Source organism: Athene cunicularia (genome assembly GCF_003259725.1).
Source record: "Athene cunicularia isolate RWA chromosome 12 unlocalized genomic scaffold, athCun1 chr12_part1, whole genome shotgun sequence".
In the NCBI taxonomy this organism is placed as follows: Eukaryota; Metazoa; Chordata; class Aves; order Strigiformes; family Strigidae; genus Athene; species Athene cunicularia.
Window position 1 is genome coordinate 2,855,864 of NW_020799116.1, and position 13,737 is coordinate 2,869,600.

Here is a 13,737-nt window from a genome sequence, read left to right on the forward strand (position 1 = left end):
TCACAGCATTCCCAAGGGAGTGCCACTAGCTGTCATCCTTCTGTTGTGAACAGGTAATTGAAACAGAGGCTAAGACATGGATTTGGCCCTACAAGTTCCCACGTCTTGCTTTCATGGGGTTTTTATGTCCCCAAATCCAGCCAGGAACTGCCTCTGGGTGCAAAATCACAGATGGGGCTGAGGCTTCCCTTGGCGATTTATCCAAGGTCAGAAGGAACGTCTGAAAAAGGAGAGAATCAAACCAACATCTCTCAAATACTGACTAAGCAACCTCTCTAATGGGCCCATCTTGTAAGATTAAAGAAGCACCAGCTATATGAAATATAACAGTAACCACTAGTGTACTCGCATCTCCTGACAGCATGGGATGCACCACCAGAGCCTGGACCCAGCTTGATCCTCCACTCAGAACTCAAACACCTTTTGGTGGAAAACCACGTTTCAACACGCACACAGCTGTGCTGGGACTGCAACCTCCTAGGAATGTTTTTTATGTTTTAAATTTAGTCTCAGGTGATGTTAATTTTGCTCAGGGCTCAAGTCCTGCCCGCAAAGGAAATGCGGAGCAGATCACCTCAAGCCCCACTTACCTGAGAAAACCTGTGTCAATTCGGCAAACCACGGGCTTCGTTTCTGAGAGGGTTCAGCCAAAACCAGAGTCAGCAGCACCGTGATCACTAAGACACACTCTGATATTCCTCACCCAGCACACGCACACTTTCCAGGGCTACTTTTTCATTTTCTTTCTTTCTTTTTTGCTCCTAATCTAAGCTTTATAATAGTAGAAACGTTAATACCAGCTAACACAGATTGAGAAAACATTTGGGAACAGGACTTCATTGGTAGGCAGAAAACAATTACAAGTAAGAGCTGAAACGTGTCCCTTCAGTCTCTAAAAGTGATTCATCTGTCATTAGGAAGATATAACCAATGTTTTCACCATCTCCTGAAAGAAAATATCACAGACTCAGTCAGACATCAAAGGTCTAGGTCAAAAGAGATAACGACAGTAATTCAATCAGCTCTGAAAAGCAACAGATCCCCAAAACCTGTTATTTTGACTTTTTTTCCTCCCCCAGAAGTTTAAGCATCTCCAACAGAGGTGCTCTTGCAGGGGCACAGGATTTTCTGAAATAGTCCACAGACAATATTGGTTGCTTTTTTGCTGCAGTTTCCCATCATATGCACTTGAAGGAAAAAAAAAAAAAAAAATTAAGGAAAATACTACACTGATACTTTCAACACTGTATATCAAACACTTCCCTCCAGTGGAGCGATTCAGGATTGCTTTTTTTTTTTTTTTTTTTTTTTTTATTTCAGCTCAACCAGCACAAGCTTCTTTTTCTGGAGAAGACAGAATTTCACCTGTGTTATAAAAAAAACAGGAGCTAAAAAGTGCCTGGAGTGACCAATTACCGAAAGGGAAAAGTGGTAACGGATTTATTTTACAAATTTAAAAACTAGAAATCAAAAGCCAGCTAGTCAGTCCAAGAATTTTGTTACATCTTCACTGTAGCAAATGTAGTAACTCCAACCAGTGCCCTGCAATCTATGCTGCAGAATAAGACATTTGCCCACTTTCAGGCTTAAAACAGACCATTTCCATCCAAAATGTTCAAAAATGGTTATTCATTTTTCAATTTTGCTTTTCTCCCCTCTAAGTGTTTCCCTTCAGAAGCTGAGGTGCAAATGCCAGAATATTCCAGCAGAGAAAATTTTCCTGCGGTGTCTTTACCCAATACAAAAGGAGGGCACCCTCCTTAAGAAGTCTCTTTTCTTGTTCATGCACAAAAAAATCAGTTTAGAAACCAGAAGCACCCAGTCCTAAAACTTATGAGTGCTCAGTCCTCACACTCAAGCTCCAAATAGCTGAAATGTTAAAGTGAGGAAGAAATTAAATGAGAATTCATCTTACAGTGACTTTTTCCTGAAGCTATTGCTAGTTTCAAGCAAAATTTTAAGAACCTTTGTGGAAGGTGTCAACACCACCTGACTAATGTTAAAAATGGGTCAGACCTTCAGTTGAGTCTGTAGAGATTAGATTGTGCCTAATGTTAAATGCATAAGCTCCTCTGGGGTTCCACCACCATGAATAAATGCATCAATCCTAAGCATGGTCTAGGAAATGCAGATCTAAACCGACACAGAGGTGTTCATCTATCACTTCCAGAGAAGTCTGTAGGCAGAAAAACCATATTCCCCACCACCGCTTTGAACTCCAAAGGTCACCACGGGCCCCCAACACACAGCTACACCCATTCCCCTGCTGCATTGCACCATCAGCTCGACTGCTTCACCGATCCATTATTCCTTAGGGGTTCCTATGTAAATACAGTCACCGTTGAAGAAGCAGTCACATGCTCTTCCCCTACCACTTATTCTTCTTGATAGCCTCCCTGGCTGTCAGAAGCATCCTGATTATTGTCAGAACAACTGGGATGTCAACAGAGGATTTATTGTGGCTTCAGGTGGGAATGAGAGAAGATGAACTGTTACTTGGGACATGCTTTTCATACAGTCGGACTAAATTCAGCCTGGTAACCTGTAAAGGAAAGACTCTGTATCTCATTATTAGTGCCTTCAGTTAATAAGGCCCACTGCTCCTCAATAATGAGCCTTTTCAGTTTATTTTAAATCATTATTAAGCACATTTTAAAGCTTACTGAGTTTTGCACTTTCCCTCTGTGGTCACTGGATTTGATTAAACACAAAACCAGACTAGCATTACACAAGCAAAACCAGAGTTAAATATGAAACCTCAAAAGATCTTCCAAAAGCTCAAGAGAGTGACCATCACTGACTTTTAGAGGAGGACCAGAAAATGCCAGGCTCTCCTTAGCCAGGCATCCCTATAAAAAAAGAGAATAATGGTTTCCATTCCCACTAAAACATGGTCCATTGCCAGCTGCCATCCCTCCCCAAAAGCCCCTGGCAAAATGGAATTATTTCCCCAATAGACCATGATGTGTTGGCTGCCCATCACCTCTCCTGGACATCGCATAACAGATCAGATGCCCCAGAAGGAGATAAAGCCATTATCACAAAAGGATGAATGTCCAGCCACTGAAAGAAACCTGCTCTGCAAAGGAGATACCTGCTGCAGCAGCAGCTTTGAACTTTTTGCCCAGTGTAGGTTTATGCCCCAGCCTCCCCGTTATTTCACTGTGTATTTTGCTTTCGGCGTAGCCTTCAAGCAGAGGTGCTCTGTGCAGTATGTCCTTTGCTTGTACAAATTAATAGAGCATTTGTGTGCTTGACATTTCACGTGGCATTACCACCCCATTCCCCCTTCCCTGTGACAATGTCAAAAGGACAGCCGATGCTGGTGAGGAGTAGGAAGTGCTGTTGCAGTATGTTAGGCCTTTCAGCTGCCAAAACGTGCTTCTGCTGATTAAAATGGTAGTGAATCAAACCAAGTTAATGAACCAGTAGAAGAATGAACTGTTATCTCTTGTGCCAACATCCTCTTGGATTTATCAAAAAGAAAAAAAGACAGAAAATTGACCAAACCCAAAATTCATAATCTCTCTGAAACAACAAACAGCAGACAACAGATTGGAGCATGAACCACAACTCAAAGTCAGCGGGACTTTCTCCACAGATTTCTGTGGGCTTTCAATGGAGCACCGACTGCTGAAGGTTCAGCTCAGGTCCAGGTATGACCTCCATGAAAAACTACGTCAAGAAACTGGAATACCACTTACAAATTTTTAATGGCCACACAGGGGCTTCTTGCATCCTGCTGACCACACTGTGCTCCTGAGAGCACCACCAGTTAGGCTGAGGACCAGCTGGTTTCTGTGTACTCCTGCTCACAGCAGCATGAGGGCTATGGGGGGAAGACTGCAAAACATTGCTAGCCATGGTGTCTCCTATGTCAAGCATTTCACTGATCCCCCAGGACTTTTTCTAGGCCCCTACTTCTAAATGCCTCAGTTCTGAGTAAGCTTTACCAACTGCTGGCCCAGTCAGAAGCTGGGGGTTTGAGCCTCAAGCCCTTAAGAGCTTGGGTCCTTTCTACTCAGGGCTACTTCTCTCTTGGATAATAACAGAGCTCTCAACATGGGTATGACACCTGACTACCCCCTTAACCAGTTCAGGAGAGACTGGGAGACAGAACAGTGACAGCAAGTGGTCTTTAGCCTGCAGCTGGCTCCCTCAGATTTTGAGGCCAAGGAGAAAAGCCTCCTTGCTCCTGCAGCCAACAGTTCAGTCCTACCTTGAAGAGACTGGTACCCACACCAGCACTGCTACAGTTGCCAGCTCCTACAGCCTCTCCCATCCAGTACTGACCTCATCTGATAAGACATCACCACTGTATGACTCTAAAACCAAACTCCAACAGCTTTAGTATTCCTTATTTCTTTCTCTCCTAATGACTCTTTCATCCTATTTGTTCTATTTGAAGTCTCAACCTGATTTTTCCTGAGCTGACAGCAAGCAAAAAACTAAGGCTAGTTATTGGGGTGGAGGGGGCAAGGAGGAAAAAACAAAATTGACCAACATCCTTTCTGCTTCATGAATCACTGCTGAACATTTATGTTTTTAAAAAGTCAGAACTACACTGGCTTTAGCATTAATGATATAAACAGCAAAGAGAAGCCAACCTACTCTTCCACAGCTCCAAGACACCAGCCCCATGGCACTGATGAACTTTGGTAACAAGGCCGGTAATTTTACCTTAAACACTAGATGGATATTTCCTTGAAGTTCAAAACTAGCTTAAGACTACTGGTTATCTTGGTGATGTTTGTGCTTCCTCTTTCTCTGCATTTCCTGGGACTATCTAGGAAAGGAAATACAAATTTACAGTGTACAATCTCCCTAGCTAATCCTTCACTGCTCATCAGGATCAGTTTTCCAATCCACTTTTCCTCCCTGGCCACCAAGACTCAAAACCAGTCATCCACACAAAGACAGCTCTGCCACGGGGCACTGCAGGGCTTCAGAGAGGTCAGCAATGAGAGATGTTCCACGGCTTTAGGTTGAATGTCATACACACACACCCCCCCACCCAAATAACAGTAATATTGAACTGAAATGATAAATCCTCCTAGCAGAGCTAAAATTAACAACAGATTAGGACTCACATACTTCATCCATCTTCAAAGAACTGTCCTGATTTTGGCTGGGATAGAGTTAATTTTCTTCTTAGTAGCTAGAGCAGCGCTGTGCTTTGGATTCAGTGTGGGATTTGCTATGAGAAGAATGTTGATGACACACTGTTGTTTTTGGTTGTTGCTAACGAATCATGGGCTTTCCGACTTCCCATAGTTTGCCCATGTGCAGATGTACAAGAAGCTGGGAGGAAGCAGAGCCACAGTGCTGAACCCAAACTATCCAGTGAATTATTCTGTATCATATAATGTCATGCTCCGTATATAGAGGATGGTCAGTTGGGAAGTGGGAGCTCTTCTGGGATTGCAGTTTCAGGATCTTGGCTTCCCCAGGACTGGTAGCTGGGAAGGGGCTGGGCATCAGTTGGTGGGTGGTGAGCAATTGCATTGTGCATTACCTGTTTGTATTTTCTATTATTTAAAAATTTTACTTCATTTCAAATTTTGTATTTTATTTTATTTCAATTATTAAACTGTTTTTATCTCAACCAAGACTCTTCTTATCTTTTCCCCTCCAATTCTCTTCCCCATGCCCCAGGCAGGGGAGGGTGCGTGGCAGCTGGCCAGGCTTAACCATGACAGAACATGGCAGCTATCAGAGCAAAGCCATCTCTTGCTCCTCTGTGAAGAAGATGGGACATTTCAGAGAAAGGACAAGCAGATGCTAAGTCCCTCACAGTTGAAGCAGGGTACTCCACTGTTAAAATCCAACACTACCTAGGAGCAAACAACAATGACTCTTCTTAAGTCATAGCAGGTTGTCATATGACATGTTGTGGGCCCACAGGACATATTATCTCAGTTTCTCAGGGGCACATCTCATGTCATGGAGGCTGCTAGCACACGCGTCTCTAGTGGCCACTAAAAATAAAAAACCAAAACAAAACACCAAATCAAACAAAAATACCCCAAAAAACATACGAACAAAAAACCACCAAAAAACCCCCAACCAAAACACGATGAAAACAGAAACAAAACCAAAAAACCTAAATCCCCCCAAAAAACCCAACAAACAAACAAACAAAAAAACACCAGAAAATAAATAAAACCCCTAAAAATCAAACAACAAAACCCCACCAACTTTGGATCTGAACTACTTCAAGACGCAAGAGATGAGGGCTGGATTTAAACCTCCAGGTCAGCTCTAGCACCCTGGTTTCAAGCTTTATTTACTGTCCAAAGAGACCTTTCTCTTGAGGTTAAGATCCATCTCATAAGGCTTCTCAACCCAGTGTGCTGGATGTTGCACTGGGACAGCTAAACCTAAGAAACTCCTGCTTTGGACACAGAGATTGCAAAAGGAGTGTGCAATATTTTGGTGTCACTGATCACAACACCTAACAAAACTACCCAAGTTTGAATACTGTAACCTCAGCCCAGCTCTCCTTAGGCACATTTCAGCCCAAACTCAGCAGGCCTAACCACAGAGCTATATTTTCATACCTAATCATAGACCACCCTCATCAGTGCCTTTTTCCCAGCTGAGAGCAAGGGGATTCCAGGACTGTGATTGTTTAACCATCCAAAAATTCACAAGAGAGTAAACCTTAATTGAAGAAGGTCAAATTTTATGATCTTTCATTACAGAAGGGAAGAAAGGCCAGATGACAAAGGACAGCCAATATGACAGTTTTCCTTCGTTTGCCTCAACCTCCATTATACCACTGAATCTCTCCTTGCCTCAACACCCTCCCCTGAAGAAAGGGGATAATATTTTGGTTTTGCTACTCTTAGGAAAACAGACTTGGGAAGACAGAGCAGAGGAGTTCAATTCTGTGTTGCAAGAACTGGGGGGGGCTACTCCAAAGGCTGCCCAACTAAGTGGTCTGGAAGGACAGACCTTAGTGGAGGAGGGAATGGGGGAATTCATAAAGCACAGCACTGGTTCCAGCCTGCAGCAAAATAATGACAGTGACAAAGCTCTTAGCAAGCTCTTTCTGCTAGCATGGAAGCAAAGGCAGCCCCCACTGGAGAAAAGGGTATAAAATAATCTAGAAATTGAGAAGCAAATAGACAAAACACTCCTTCCCTTCTTTGGGAAGTCTGTGATAGCAGCTGCAGGCTATGGAAATACAAACTGTCTGTTAAAGAAAAAGTCGGTAACGGCAAGATGACAATTTGCCACAGTTTCCAAAGCCTGCAGGGATGATGTTTTGTGTTAGGTGATGCACAGGAACAAGATGACAATGACAGAGGCAGAAAAAATATCATCCAGCACTTCAGCAATCCTAAAGCTCCAGTGCAAGAGTCAAAGCAATTACTTCCACTGTTTCACAAACCTTTGCACATCTCTGTTAATGTGTCAGGCTTTGTAACATTAATTGTACCTTATTTTGCCCCAGGGAGGGGAAGAAAAAAAAATCTGGTTAGAGAGCCAACAAGAATACATTTTCATTTCCCTCTTTTACACCCCATCTTTCTGTTCTACTTCTTGTTTTATTCCCTGACCAAACACACTCCTAACATTGACATGTCCTACACCATATACCCTCTTCCATCCAGAAACACCATAGCAACAGGGCAATATATATTATCTTCAGAAGTGCCTTGTAGTATTATGGTAGATTATGCCAAAATAGATCCTAAAAGGAGAATCGAAATTTATATCCAACATGGGGAAAATGAGGCACGGGATGGCTAACAGACATGTCCCAGGATGCTCAAGAGACCAGAGGCAGCCCATGTTTTCATCACACAATAGCACAGATATCCCAGTTAGCTTGAAAAGATCCTTACAAATAGGATGGAAATCACCACAATTCCAGCCTTTTCCTTCCATCTTCTGCTTTCCAGCCCCGGGCTACTGGAGCGGCTAAAACCAAGCTGTTCCCATGGCACTCTTCTACTCCAGATAGTAATTTTGTTCTCTACTAAAATACAGTCCAGATGACTGAAAGCAATAGAGTCAACTCCACAGTTCCGAGTTGTCACACTTTCCCATGGTTCTGCTGATCTCATGCACTTTTCTCATCCACCACTGAGAGGAGTAAAACCACCTGCCAGTGTGGGTAGTGAGAGGTAACCCCCCATGTCTCTCCATCACGTCCAGATCCAATACCGACCTTGCAGGCTGTGGCAGATGCACTTGACTCCCCTTAAGCAAACTAGCAGTAGTGTGGTACAGGCTCCAAAGGAGGGAAAGGTCAGAGCTGCTGCTGGGCCAAGGACTCCTCCAGGAAACGCACAAAGGAGCAGAGCACAGTGAGCACCAACACATATGAGCTTGAAACATCGGCCATACGATTAACACATGAATAGCAGGTGTTTTTTCCAAGACTTATTTATCAAGGAACAAATAAAGTTGTGGGTACAAGGAGTACTTCTCCCATTGTATGAACCTGACTACAAGCCAATCACTTTATCCCATAAATAAGACAGCCTAAGTGAGCTGCCTTTGAGCCCTCCCTGCTAGGCAGCACGGCTGCACGGCAGTGATCTGCCCTTGAGCTGGGACAATTCTCACAGCAACGAGAACTTTTACCAGTGACAGACTGTTGGATCAGCTCAATTTGAGTTGTCCCTGGATGGCAACTGTACTGCACACCAGGCAACTCTCCCCGTGAGCAGGGACACCTCCCAGTGTCCGTGGGAAGAACTCACAATGGAGAAGGTTCACAGAGGACTGTCTCCCATGAGAGGGGAACCACACAAAGCAGGGGAGAACGTGAGGAGTCCTCCCCCTAAGGAGGAAGGAGCAGCAAACTGACCATAACTCCCATTCCCTGCCCCCTGTGCTGCTGCAGGGGAGGAGATCAGGAACAAAACTGAGCCTGGGAAGAAAGGAAGGGTGGGGGGAGGTGTTTTTAAGATGTAGTAATGCTTCTCACTGTCCCACTCTTAAGTGTTGTTGGTAGTGTTTAAATTAAAGTGATGTTCTTTTTCTTTCCCGAACGAGTCTGTCTTTTGTCTATAACCATAATGGCTGAGTCACCCCTCTATGCCCTTATCTCAATCCCTGAGGCTTTAACTTCATTTTTCTCCTTCCCATTCCTGAGGGGGAAGGGGTGAGTGAACCAAACAGCTGCACAGTGCTCAGTTGCCCTCTGGGGTCAAACAACAACACATGTTGAATGAATGTTTAATGAAATCCATGTATCTACTTATTCATTATCTAATTCCATAAGCCATAAATGATTGGCCAAGTCTGGATGCAGCCAGACCTAGGCTCCTCTCTGAGGAGTGCAGAAAGCAAGGGGGTCCACTCTGAACCTTGTGACTCAACAGGAAGGTCTCTTACCATTTTGCATCTCATTTCTGGGTAAGTCATTCTAACTCAATTCCAACTCGATTTTCCTTTGTATGTTTCTTCCACGCAGTAAGTGATAGAGTGAACCTTGCCATCGAACTCTGTTAAGCTGCACTTTTACAAATTCATATTAAAATCACTTTTGCTAATACCTTTGATGGTGATTCTTTAAGTGACCTAAAACACTCATCCGCATCAAACTGGCGTAGTCAGCAGGAGGGTAAATCAGGATTCATGACACAGGCTTAGCCATTTCCTACTGCTAGATCAGCCCTCATCAACTGTTGATGGGGCTAAAGTCCATTCTCCCCTTCCTCCACACCCTCATTTCCCCCTCAAAACCCTCACTCTTCACCTGTTGTCTTCAAGAACAGCAGTGCTCTCAGCACTGGGTGTTCCCAATGACTGAACTGAACCATCCTCTTCCTCCTCCCTGTCCTTTCTTCAAAGTTAACTTTCTCACAGTACCAGCTTGAGCTTTACAGGTGTGAACACTCAGGCAAAAGCAAATTTTACACTCAGCCACTCAAATATTTGCAGGCTACAAGTTTCCAGCCATACAGCTATCCATCTGCAAACATTATGTTCAAATACGCCGTTCCAAATTCACACTGCTGCAGTCACATATGGGGAAAGCGCAGCATCACCAGCTGATGTACGTAGAGAGTTGCCACAACATGAATTGCAAACAGCTTTAAGGAGTTGTTCAATTAACAACTTTAGGCCAAGAACTACAGACTGACAAAAGTTTGCTATTAAATGTGAGTGCTGAATAAATATGCGAATTTTGCAATTTCTTTGCAGAGGAAAAAAAGGAAGGAACAGCTTAGAATAAATTGTGTTGTAATTATTTTCTCCTTTCTCCCTCCCACATCATCTCTCCTGTCCCCTGTTGAGATACACGATTTGTGATTTTGGTCCCTTCACCCCTCCAGAGTTCTCCCAAACTCCTGAAATTAGTTTCTCACTGAATGTCTACAACACAATTTCATTTGGAGAATGTCACAGAGATTGAACTGAGCCATCTGGTTCCTAAGAGAAAAAGAAAATTATTTCTTTTATGCTTCTGCCTATGGTTTGTGGGTCGCCAAATTGAGATTCTTCAGGCACAAAAGCATTTAAGGATTTGTTATTTTTAGAAGAACAAACACAGATTTCGTTTTAGGATAATTAACAAGCTAATATTAAAAACAAACAAACAACAGGAACAACTGAAGTCCAGCTGCAGACTTCAATAAAGATGGAGATGTTCCTCCATGAGGGGCTGTGTCCATGCTCAGAAACCCTGGTGACACCGCTCACCTGAAAGGAAAGACAGGAGCTGCCCTATCCACACCATGAGTGCTGCCAGGGAATGACCATGCTCACTGCCTGCAGCTGGCTGGGTCTGGAGCATCCCTGGACATGGCAAAACCTGAACCACCCCTGCTAGCTGCATCCTCCTGCTTCTCTACTAAAGGGGAGGAACAGATGTGCAATGTAACCATATAAAACTTTAATAACGTGTCTAGTGGCCCTAGTCCTAGAGAGGATCATGCATGCTACAAATGATCAAAAATGGACTAAAAAAGGTGGTCCAGTCACTGTCCAAGCTGCAGCCTATACAGCACCCCTGCCTTTCACAGGGGAGGAGGATGAGCCTGTCCGTTAAAGTATCTTAAAAGGGACCAAACTAGGGTGAAGAAAAGGAGAGCTCATGGATTTGGAGCCTTCTCTTTTGGTACAGTCAGGGTTTTTCATCCAATTCCTTGTTTCTCCATTGGGGAAAATGGGAGTGAGTCCCCAGTGTCTGCCTCTCTTACTCTGCAGCCAGCTCACCTTTGGGCTCCTCAGAAACAGCTCTGGGTGTCTCCATGCCAAGATACAAGACCGGGTCTTTAAAAGCCAGAACACTGTCCAAAACCAGGACAAGCAGCCACCATCCTTTGGCTCAAGGGGCGCAGGGATACAGCCCGTGGAGACACTGCATCACCAGCAGAGATCTGAAAGCCCCTGCTAACCATTTCCCACAGCACCCACACTTTTCTCGAGGGCACCCATGACTGTCCATCCCAAAGGAGCCCTCAGTGTAAGACAAAGGTTCGCCCTAGGCTTGGCTGCTGCAACCAGACACGCAGCTGGGAGACTTTCTATTTGTGTTTCCCAAAAGGCTATTTAATGTGAAGAATGAGGCTTTTCATCACAACAGAGCCAGAAATGAGAGCAAAGGGCCAAGACAAACTCCTGCTCAAAGCTTCTCCTGGACTCAATTGCAATTGTCAAGCAGCATCAGAGCAGGAGGGCATTGAGGCCAGAGACACACAACGTGCCCCTTCACGCAGGAGCGCAGCCCTGGCAGGCAAGCCTGCGGGTCTGCTACACACTGAGGTGTCCTGCCACATATAGAGTGCCTGAAAAGCCATTCTCATAAGCAAGGAGAAACCCCAGTTCAGCATCCAAACAGTGGAAAGGAGGAAAAAGAGGGAAAAAAAAGTCACAGAAAAGGAAAAGGCGGCTGCAGAAAGCAAAGCAGAGATGAGTGTTACTGCTCAGTTCTCTCAAACAGAATGAGGACAGGTAACAAACTAAATAAACAGCAAAACATGCCATCGACAGCAAGGGTTCATAATGAAGAGACAGATGTTTATACACGCAAACACCTGCAGAGAGAACCCAACCCCAGCTCTGTCAGTAAATATAAGGTATGTTTGCAATTATAGAAAGGTAGAAATAAAACAAGAATATGGCCCAGAAAGGACATGGACACTCAGCTGGACACAAAAAGGTTTGGGTTTTTTTTTGTGGAGAGCAGCTTGCTCCAGCTAGTGAAAAAAAATACAAAACCAAACAGTACTTCAAACATAAGGATGAGTCTCCAACAAATTTCTAGAGGCTAAATTCTGCTGAAAATGACTAGCAGATATCTTCTTGCAACACCATAGCTTGAAAATCTTCAGCAAAGATCAAGGAGGGAAAAAAATATTTAATGGAATTCAAAATGCTCTAACACTGTTTTGAAAAACAGTGACTTTCTTACAGCCATATGAAAACACTCATGGCTAGTCAAGCTCATACACTTCAATTAGCACTTTGTTCACTTCTTAATGACTAATAAATAATAATTAATGAGTTCCACTCCACGTATTACCTCCTTCTCCTCTCATTAGTATTATTATTTAGATGTTATGCCCATTAAAACCAGCTAGCTAAGCACTTGTAAAGCACATCCCTTTCTTCAGCTGATAGGTGGAATATAAATATAAATATGTATTAGCATCCTAATCAAAACAGAGATGATAGCAATGCTCACATCCAGGAAAAGGCTGTTTCAGAGGAGTTATCCAGCAGCCGTACAGACCACAAGTGTGTGTAACACACTGTATAAAGGAACTATACGTTATCCTGCATCTTTTCCTTGCGCATTTTGCCTGGGGTAGGCTCTGTGCTGCAGGCAAAAGGCTGCATCCGAGCCTGCAGTGAGCCACAGCGGTAAACTGGGACTTGCTGGCATTACCTCGGTTTCTGCCCCAATGAGCTGGCTCAGGGGCTGCTCGCCCTCCCTCCCTGTGCTCTGGTGCATCCATCCCTGCCCTCCTTCCAGTCTGAGCCAACGCGCACTGAAATGGCAGCAGGTTTATCAAGAGCCAAACTGCGCACCCATAAATCCACTCCTTATCCACTCCTGCTCACGTCCCAGTGCTCAGGATCAGCCTGGAGGTGTTAATTCAGTCCCGTCAGTGATGCTGTTGGGCACAAGCCATCCAGGACTGCCCGGCAGAAACAGAGACTTTACAGAGAGTGTTGGATAAAGAGACGGTGCCTCAGAGAGATGGGAATTCAATCCTGCTGCCCGCACTGGCTCCAGCTCAGAGGCAGGTGTTCTCAGAGATCGGGAAGGACGTTACCAAAAAGGAAGCAGCAAACCCAACCTCTGCATAGCACCCTCGAATGCTTCCTGAGGCCCAGCTCACTGCCTTAACCACGAAACCATCCTGCAGCCCTGCAAGAAACAGACACCCACATAGGAAGGCAAGAGGCCTGGGATCTATTCTTGGCTCTGCAGGCTGCTGCTTGTACACTTTCTGCCTCAGTTTTTCAATGATGCAAACCATGAAACCTATGCAGAAACATTTCCATTAGAGAAAGAGATCATGCCCTGGCTTTGGTGCCACTGGTCTCATACTACTCAGGTCAAGCAGTTCTGCTGAGTATTTGCAAAAAGCAAATACACAAACTTTGGTATAAGGCACAACAATTAGAAAAGGTTTTTGTTTGTGTTTGCAAGGTAGTTTAACAAAAAATGAGATACATGAGTATTCACACCTTGATAATGAAAAATGAAAAGTTCCAGTTACTAAAGAATGGATTCAAATTTGGACATATTTAACTGTCTCC

The 13,737-nt window shown here is 44.1% G+C and overlaps 1 protein-coding gene across 1 annotated transcript in view; it reads right to left on the reverse strand.

Annotated features, from left to right (window-relative positions):
- Positions 1-13,737, reverse strand: part of GRIP2 (glutamate receptor interacting protein 2) — a 286,822-nt gene that overhangs the window by 192,436 nt on the left and 80,649 nt on the right. The window lies entirely within an intron of this gene.